This window comes from Bison bison, unplaced genomic scaffold, assembly GCF_000754665.1.
Source record: "Bison bison bison isolate TAMUID 2011002044 unplaced genomic scaffold, Bison_UMD1.0 scf7180017857985, whole genome shotgun sequence".
In the NCBI taxonomy this organism is placed as follows: Eukaryota; Metazoa; Chordata; class Mammalia; order Artiodactyla; family Bovidae; genus Bison; species Bison bison.
This window is the reverse complement of record NW_011488558.1, coordinates 9,866-19,382: the sequence shown is the minus strand read 5'-3', so window position 1 is coordinate 19,382 and position 9,517 is coordinate 9,866. Positions and strand designations below refer to the sequence as shown.

The window sequence follows — 9,517 nt, the reverse complement described above, 5'->3', positions numbered from 1 at the left end:
AGCCGTCCCCGCCGCACCCTCACCCCCAGGCCTCCGCCAACCCGGCTCAGCCGGCCGCAAATCCGCGGCCCACAATCTGAGCACCGTGCCAGTGTATAGTTTGGCGCAGTTCCAGCCCTTCCGTCCTAGGAAGGGAGTGTCCTGCCCCTGCGTCCTGGGGGTTGGGGTGGGGACCGCCTATCGCAGGGGTCGGGATGGGGACCGCCCATCGCAGCGGCAAGAACTTCAGAAAGGAGGCGTGGGCCCGCTGGGAGCGCGAGGCAGGAAATCAGAACCGACTCTGGGTGTGGCTTTTCTGCCGGCCTCACCTCAGCCCCGTTGTTCCTTTTGTGGGTGGCTTTTACCTCCGGGCGTGACGCCTGCTCTGGTCAGGTTGCCAGTCCGTGGGCTGGAATGCAAAGAATGCGCTCCGGGAGCGGGCGGGGCGAGGGGAAGGGCTGCTCGCCCCCGCGGCTGGTTTAGACAAAGGCCGGTGCCCCGGAGCTCAGACCACCCGCCAGGTTCTGTCCCGCAGAGGGATCGCCTGGGGGTCTGACTGGCTGATGAAGGTCGGTGGTCAAGGCTGGGGTTTTACACCCAGGGAAAGGCACGCCTTCCCCTTCTGAGTCCAAGCTTTCTCTGCTTAACGGCTGCTGCTGCCAAGTCGCTTCAGTCGTGTCGGACTCTATTCGACCCCATAGAAGGCAGCCCGCCAGGTTCCTCTGTCCCTGGGATTCTCCAGGCAAGAATACTGGAGTGGGTTGCCATCTCCTTCTCCAGCTCAACGGCAGGACAAGTCAGTGAATCCGAGCGAGGAGGTGTTGAGGCAAGAAGCGACTTTAAATCCGGGAGCCGGGAGATCGAGAGGAGGGCAGGCTAGCGCCTCCAAATAAGCATCTTATTGGGGTCTGGATGCCAGGTTCTTTTATAGATCCGAGAGAAAGAAGCAATCAGGAGCTAAAGTCAGAAGGCAGCGTGGAGGGAGAGGCACTGGGGAAGTCAAGAGAAAGGGTCTTCAGTCTTGCAAAAACATCTCCAAGGGAGGGGTGTGTTCATCTCATCTATTGAGAGAGTCCCCGGGACTGCGAGGAGATCCAACCAGTCCATCCTAAAGGAAATCAGTCCTGAATATTCACTGGAAGGACTGATGCTGAAGCTGAAACTCCAATCCTTTGGCCACCTGATGTGAACAACTGACTCCTTGGAAAAGACCCTGATGCTGGGAAAGACTGAAGGCGGGAGGAGAAGGAGATGACAGAGGATGCAATGGTTGGATGCCATCACTGACTCAATGGACATGAGTTTGAGTGAACTCCGGGAGTTGGTGATGGACAGGGAGGCCTTGGCGTGCTGCAGTTCATGGGGTCACAAAGAGTCAGACAGGACTGAGTGACTGAACTGACCTGAACTGAATCTCACGTATTCACAGGTGGGCAGAGACAAACCATGTCTTGCTGAGCTGAACAAAAGCACTTTACTTTCCAGTCCAGCAGAGGGGCAGGGTCCTCCAGGCAAGCTCCTGAGTATGATTATAATAATTAAAGCAAGTTAGACAAACAGGTTTCCAACCTGGAGTCAGAGTTGGCTTTCTCCCTGCAGCAGTGATATCCCAGGAGGAAAACTGTTAACAGAGACACTTTGAGGATTAAAGTCTGGGTTGTGGGTTGGATCTGACCCTTGCTCTCCGGTCCAGGGGAGTGATCACGGACCTACCTGTTGCTATAAATATCCTGGGCGGGTCTCATCACACCTTGAAAACAAAGCAGCTTTCATGTACACGGTTCATAAAAATTCAGCAACCACAGCAAAAAGAGAGGGGGTAGGGGGGAAGCCTTTTAAGCAAGGCATTATACAGTCATAACCACCTTTGTGATGAGCTTGAGGTTGTGATCAGGGACAGGGAGTTACTGAGCTTTGTAATCAAGAAGGAATGACAGCCACCTCTAGCAAGGATGAGGTGTCAATTCAACACCATAACAGGTGTAGGCAGTGTTGAAGAGAGGAGAGAGACAACGGGTGGTCTGGGAGTGCAGCTGGACACTTCTCTCAGGATGGCCTGCATGCTAAGTTGCTCAGTCTTGTCTGACACTTGGCAGCCCCATGAACTGCAGCCCTGAGACTGAGTGAGCTTCCCCGATGGCTCAAATGGTAAAGAATCTGCCTGCAGTGACCTGGGTTCGATCCCTGCCTTGGAAAGATCCCCTAGAGGAGGCAATGGCAACCCCGTCCAGTAGTCTTGCCTCGAGAATCCCATGGACAGAGGAGCCTGGTCCATGGGGTCACAAAGAGTCGGATACGACTGAAGCAACTTGGCAAGGACTGCAGCCCATCTGGCTCCTCTGTCCGTGGGATTCTCCAGGCAAGAATACTGGCATGGGTTCCCATTGCCTTCTCTGGGAGATCTTCCCAACCCAGGGATTGAACCCAGGTCTCCCACACTGCAGGCACATTCTTTACTGTCTGAGCCACCAGGGAAGCTCATGAAGTATTATAGTCATCCACATTTTCTAACAGACTCTGATCTTCATTGTATAACAAGAAGACTCACCCACCCAAAAAGCAGGAAAACATCCAAAAAGTTTTATCTGGATTAGAAAAACCTTTACAGTAAATTTTCTATTGTGCAGATTATCTGATTCTGAGGACACAGGTTTTGGAATACACAAGATTTCACAGGAGATACAGATGGAAAACGCTTGGAAACCTGCTTTTTTATATATTTTTTTAAATAGTGATGGATTAGAGTTATCTTCAGGTCTTTTTCAGAAACTGTGGTTCTGTAGTTTATCTTAACTTCCAGGAGGGACATCAAGAACATTTATTAATCCTTATCTGAGAAAGATTGTTGTCACTGGTCATCAGTATTTAATGGGTACAAAGAGGAAACTTGAAAACTCCTAAAGGATGTGAGGAAGATATGACTAAGTAGAAACAGTCCCCAGACCTTGGAGGAAGGCATCTGTGGCTAGAATTCTCCCTTCATGCATGATTCAGGCCAATGCCACAGACCACCACAGTAATTCCCTCAGAGGTTTGGTGGTTAAATGAAAATGAAGAGTCAGTTGCTCATTCGTGTCCAACTCTTGCAGACCCTGTGGACTGTAGCCCACCAGGCTCCTCAGTCCATGGGATTCTCCCTGCAAGAAGGCTGGAGCGGGTTGCCATTCTCTCTTCTCCAGGGGATCTTCCTGACCCAGGGATCAAACCCGGATCTCCTGCATTGCAGGCAGATTCTTCCCCAACTGAGTCACCGGGGAAGTCCATGAAATGAAACTATTTCTTGCTGTATTGGTGAGCAAGAAAGCTCACAGCCATGAGTGATTCCTGGCCTCCAAACGTGAATGAGGGCTCCCAAAACGCTACACAATGCTTTCGACCAAACGAATGCTGTCTCCCAGCCCTGCCCTCCCCAAAGTGATGGCTGATGACCAGGGGGCAGGGGGGAGGGTAAGATGGAAGAAGCAGTCATCTGCCATCTCTGCCACTCCTTCAGGTGAACTAGAGGCTTCCTACTTGGTGCTAGTGGTAAAGAACCTGCCCGCCAATGCAGGAGACATAAGAGACTCCGGTTTCATCCCTGGGTTGGGAACATCCCCTGGAGCAGGAAATGGCAACCCACTCCAGTATTCTTGCCTGGAGAATCCCATGAACAGAGGAGCTTCGCAGGCTGCGGTCCATGGGGTCACAAAAAATCAAACATGACTGAGGTGACTGAACACACGTAACATATATAAAATATACAACTTATGCCTATACATATTATATGTTATACATACGTGGCACATGTATAACTGAATGACAGATGTACAGCAGAAATACAACATTCTAAATCAATACACTTCAATTTAAAAAATAAAATATGAAGAAAGTTTTCATATTTCATATTTGGAATATAATATGTTCAAATTGCAGAGAAGGCAATGGCACCCCACTCCAGTACTCTTGCCTGGAAAATCCCATGGACAGAGGAGCCTGGTGGGCTGCAGTCCATGGGTCGAGAAGAGTCGGACACGACTGAGCAACTTCACTTTCACTTTTCACTTTCATGCATTGGAGAAGGAAATGGCAACCCAGTCCGGCGTTCTTGCCTGGACAATCCCAGGGACGGGAGAGCCTGGTGGGCTGCCGTCTATGGGGTCACACAGAGTTGGCCAAGACTGACGAGACTCAGCAGCAGCAGCAGCATGTTCAAATCGTGGTGCTGGAGAAGACTCTTGAGAGTCCCTTGGACTGCAAGGAGATCAATCCAGTCCATCCTAATGGAAATCAGTCCTGAAGAATTGATGCTGGAGCTGAAGCTCCAATACTTTGGCCACCTGATGGGAAGAACTGACTCCTTGGAAAAGACCCTGATGCTGGGAAAGATTGAAGGCAGGAGGAGAAGGGGACGACAGAGGATGAGATGGTTGGATGGCATCACCGACTCGATGGACATGAGTTTGAGCAAACTCTGGGTGATGGTGAAGGACTGGGAAGCCTGGCGTGCTGCTGTCCATGGGGTCGCAAAGAGCTGAACAGGACTTAGCGACTGAAGAAGAACAAGAAAACTACACCCAGACCCATAATTAGGACAATTTGTGTTGTTCCTACGATTTGGTCTGTATGTATGAATTAGATGGAGGCAAAAAAAAAAAAAAAAAACACCTGAAATAAAGACAGGGTATAAAACCACCTAGTCTATACTGGATGCATTTAATGCTCTTGTGGCTCTAATTTTGTATTTTTTATGATTTCTCCTGTATAATTAGGCCAACCCACTTGAGACCCAAAATGATGGGCTATAAAAAATCATGCCACTAATTGCTGTTTATTTATTTTTTTAATTTATAAGCACAGCACATAAGATGCCTTGAGATGGAGGATGGGAGAGAAGACACTCACAGAGAAATAAATAAACTGGGGGCTCTTCATGTCTTTCTAAGGAATATATGTGGCTGGTTTTTAAGGTAATACCCAGCTCTGTACTTGGGAAGGAGAGTCAAGAACTGAACCCTTTATGCCATTTCTGGGATGTGGAACTGAACTGAGAAGATATGGGAAACTTTTGAAAGTATCCAATGTTTGTTCCATTAGAACAGGGCTTTGCTGATTTCTGGAAGCTGCCAGATAAGAGATGTGTGTGTTAGTCACTCAGTCGTGTCCAGCTCTTTGCGACCCCCTGGACTGTAGCCCCCCAGGCTGCTCTGTCCATGGGATTCTCCAGGCAAGAAGACTGGAGTGGGTTGCCATTTCCTTCCCCAAGGCATCTTCCCTACCCAGGGATCGAACCTGGGTCTCCTGCATTGTAGACAGATTCTTTCCCTTCTGAGCCACCAGGGAAGCCAGATAAGAGACAGGAATGGGATTCTGGAACTCTCTATGAAAGGAGAAGTCTTGGCTTTTGTTTCTGGTTGGTTGGTGGTTTTTTGGCCACACTGCAAACAAAGCACATGGGATCTTAGTTCTCAGACCAGGAATTGAACCCATGTACTCTGCATTGCAATGGTAAGTCACTAAGTCACGTCTGACTCTTTGCGACCCCATGGACTGTAGCCCGCCAGGCTCCTCTGTCCATGGGATTCTCCAGGCAAGAATACCAGAGTGAGTTGCCATGCCCTCCTCCAGGGGAATCTTCCCAACTCAGGGATCGAACCGAGGTCTCCCGCACTGCACGTGGATTCTTTACCATCTGACCCACCAGAGAAGCCCAGAAAATGTGCATAGACTTGAATAAAAACAGGTAATGTACTCCAGAAGAAACATTCAGACATCATATCCCATAATGCGGAGGAACAGAGTCTTCGATCAGTTCAGTTCAGTCACTCAGTCCTGTCTGACTCTATGTCACCGCATGGCCTGCAGCATGCCAGGCTTCCCTGTCCATTACCAACTCCTGGAGCTTGCTCCAACTCATGTCCACTGAGTTGGTGGTGCCATCCAACCATCTCATCCTCTGTTGTCCCCTTCTCCTCCTGCCTTCGATCTTTTCCAGCATCAGGGCGTTTTGCAATGAGTCAGCTCATCGCATCAGGTGGCCAAAGGATTGGAGCTTCAGCTTCAGCATCAGTCCTTCCAATGAATAATCAGGACTGATTCTACATGTCTCCAGAAATCAAGAATGCCAGCAACACCTGATGCCTGGAGTTAACATGAAAGATCTGTGCGCAGGATAAAAGACACCCCAGGTCATATCCATCACGCACAGATGGGGTCTGTCTGGGGCCACCGTCCCCAGCACAACCACTTCACGACAAGGTGTATAATGAACCATGGAACTTTATGACAAAACAACAGTTTGTTTTCCAGTGTTTAGAATTTTGCTCAATTGATGGCTGCCCTCTCAGAGAAGACTCTTGGATAGCAAGGAGAACAAACCAGTCCATACTAAAGGAAATCAGTCCTGAATATTCATTGCAAGGATGGATGCTGAAGCTGATGCGAAGAGCTGCCTCATTTGAAAAGACCCCGATGCTGGGAAAAATTGAAGGCGGGAGGAGAAGGGGATGACAGAGGAGGAGATGGTTGGATGGCATCACCGACTCAATGGACATGAGTTTGAATAAATGGACAGGGAGGCCTGGCTTGCTGTGCTCATGGGAAGGACTGAGGCTGAAGCTGAAGCTCCAATACTCTGGCCACCTGATGCAAAGAGTCGACTCATTGGAAAAAAACCCTGATGCTGGGAAAGATTGAAGGCAGGAGGAGAAGGGGACGACAGAGGAGGAGATGCTTGGATGGCATCACCCACTGCATGGACATGAGTTTGAGCAAGCTCCGGGACTTGGTGAAGAACAGGGAAGCCTGACATGCTGCGGTCAATGGGGTTGCAAAGAGTCGGACACGACTGAGCGACTGAACCTGAACTCTCAGTGGAACACAGAGATGATGCAAGTGTGGCTGATAAGCCTGAGGGTAAATACAGAGAGAAAACGACCTTCGTGGGATAGGGACCTCGAGTGGTGTGGAAGCTTTGAGGGACACAGAACCGACAACAAGTTAGAAATGAATCTGATGTGCTGTGTTGACTTAGGCTGACCTGGAGTTCACTGAATTTCAGACATAGTGCTTTAGTTTTATATATATATATATATACACACAAATTTATTTATTTATTAGTTTAAGGATAATCACTTTGCAGAATTTTGCTGTTTTCTGTCAAACATCAACATGCCTCAGCCATGGGTATACATATGTCCCCTCCGTCTTGAATCTCCCTCCCTTTTGAACCTCCTTCCCAAGCTCTTTAAGTTTTAAAAGTGAGGACTAGATGTGTGGGCTTGTCCAGAGGTGGAGCAAAGAGTTTCACATTTCCAAAAGAAACTATATTCTATGGCCTGGGATAAGCCGTAACCAGAAAGAACACATATATACATTCTGGGCTATACATATGTGTATATTGGCTTTCCCTGGTGGCTCACATGGTAAAGCATCCATCTGCAATGCTGGAGACCTGGGTTTGATCCCTGACTCGGGAAGACCCCCTGGAGGAGGGCATGGCAACCCACTCTAGTATCCTTGCTTGGAGAATCCCATGGACAGAGGAAACCTGTGGGCTATCGTCCACGGGGTCGCAAGGAGTTGGACACGACTGAGCGACTAAGCGTTTCACTTTTTTCTCGGAGGCGTGGGGAGATAAAAACAGGAGCACAGGAGGCGTCGGGTCACCTCTGGAGCACGCAACCCACTGCAGACCTCAATCATGGGTGTTTCTCAGGGACCGTGGAGAAAGATGAGGTCGTCCGTTGGAAGGAGTCCACTGAGATGCATCGCGTCGACCAGGACATACCAGGCAAGCCACGGCGGGCATCTGATACCCTTTGCTTCTTCATACCACTGTCCTCACCTGTCAGACCACTCGGACCACCCACACCCAGCCCCGCCCCTGACATTCCCCGCTTTGGTTTGCAATCAAAAGCTATCCGGATGTGTTTCTAAATCTGGATGTGTCAACAGTGTGTGCTCTGAAGTTGGAGGGGTTCGGGAGGGGCTTTTGAAAAAAATGTTTTGTTGCCATTAAAAAAAAAAAAAAGGAAGAGCAACATTTTGCCATTTGCAACAACAGGGATAGACATGGAGGGGATGAGGCTGAGTGCAAGAGATCAGAGAAAGACCGAGGGTATCCCTCAGGGGATACTTGAGGGTATCCCCTTCATGTGGAATCTAAAAAAATACCGCAAACTAGTGACCATAACAAGAAAAGAAGCTGAGTCACAGGGGATGTTCCCGACCCAGGGATCAAACCTGGGTCTCCTGCATGGTAGGCAGATTCTTTACCACTGAGCCGCCAGGGAAGCCCAAGAAACGAAGAACAAAGTAGTGGAGACCAGTGGGGAGAGGGGAGGCGGAACAGGCCCCTGTGGGAGGGGAGGAAGACGTACAAAGTGTTATCTTTGTAACAAATAAGCTACAAGGATGTGTGTTGCGGCACAGGAAGTATAGCCAATATTTTATAGTAACTATAAATGGAGTATCAGTTTTAAAAACCTGTGAATCGCCATGTTGTACAGCTGAAACTAATGCAGTATTGTACAGCAGCTATACCTCAATTTTGGTGTTGTTGTTCAGTTGCTCTTTGCATGTCTGACTCTTTGCGACCCCGTGGACTGCAGCACGCCAGGCCTCCCTGTCCATCACCATCTCCAGGAGCTTGCTCAAACTCATGCCCATTGAGTCGGTGATGTCATCCAACCATCTCACCCTCTGTCGCCCCCTTCTCCTCCCGCCTTCAATCTTTCCCAGCATCTGGGTCTTTTCCAGTGACTCAGTGCTTCCCATCAGGTGGCCAGAGTATTGGAGTTTCAGCTTCAGCATCAGTCCTTCCAGTGAATATTCAGGACTGATCTCCTTTAGGATGGACGGGTTGGATCTCCTTGCAGTCCAAGGGACTCTCAAGAGTCTTCTCCAACACCACAGTTCAAAAGCATCAATTCTTCGGCACTCAGCTTTCTTTGTGGTCTAACTGTCACATCCATATGTGACTAGTGGGAAAACCACAGATTTAACTGTACGGACCTTTGTTGGCAAAGTGATAGCTTTTTAATACACTATCTAGGTTTGTCATAGCTTTCCCTCCAAGGAGCAAGTATTTTTTGTGTTTTTTGTAGTTTCTGTATTGCCTGTGTTAAATAGGCTTTGACAGATAGGTAGATTGATAGGTGAATAGATAGATGATAGATGGAAGGTTCTTGCTGTGCTAAGTCGCTTCAGTCGTGTCCAGCTCTTTGCGACCCCATGGACTGTAGCCCGCCAGGCTCCTCTGTCCGTGAGACTCTCCAGGCAAGAATACTGGAGTGGGTTACCATGCCCTCCTCTAGGGGATCTTCCAGCCCCAGGATCAAATCCACATCTCCTGCATTGGCAGGTGGGTTCTTTACACTAGCACCATCTGGGAAGGTGGATAGAGAGAAATTATGTTCAGACATTTATTGTATAATAATAAGACAAATTAGATAGGTAGATAGATGGAGTGACGGGGGGAGTGGGGGTGGGGAGCCCAAAGTTGTCTTTTTAAATTTGGCTGCAGTGTTCTCTCTGTTAATTTTTTTTTTTTTTTTTTTTA

The 9,517-nt window shown here is 48.8% G+C and overlaps 1 long non-coding RNA gene across 2 annotated transcripts in view; it reads left to right on the top strand.

The window, feature by feature from the left end:
• LOC105004238 overlaps positions 1-9,517 on the top strand; it is an 18,071-nt gene that overhangs the window by 3,978 nt on the left and 4,576 nt on the right. For both annotated transcript variants that reach the window (XR_827194.1, XR_827195.1), the window contains exon 2: positions 7,581-7,747. This is a non-coding gene — a long non-coding RNA (uncharacterized LOC105004238). The remainder of the gene's footprint in view (positions 1-7,580; positions 7,748-9,517) is intronic.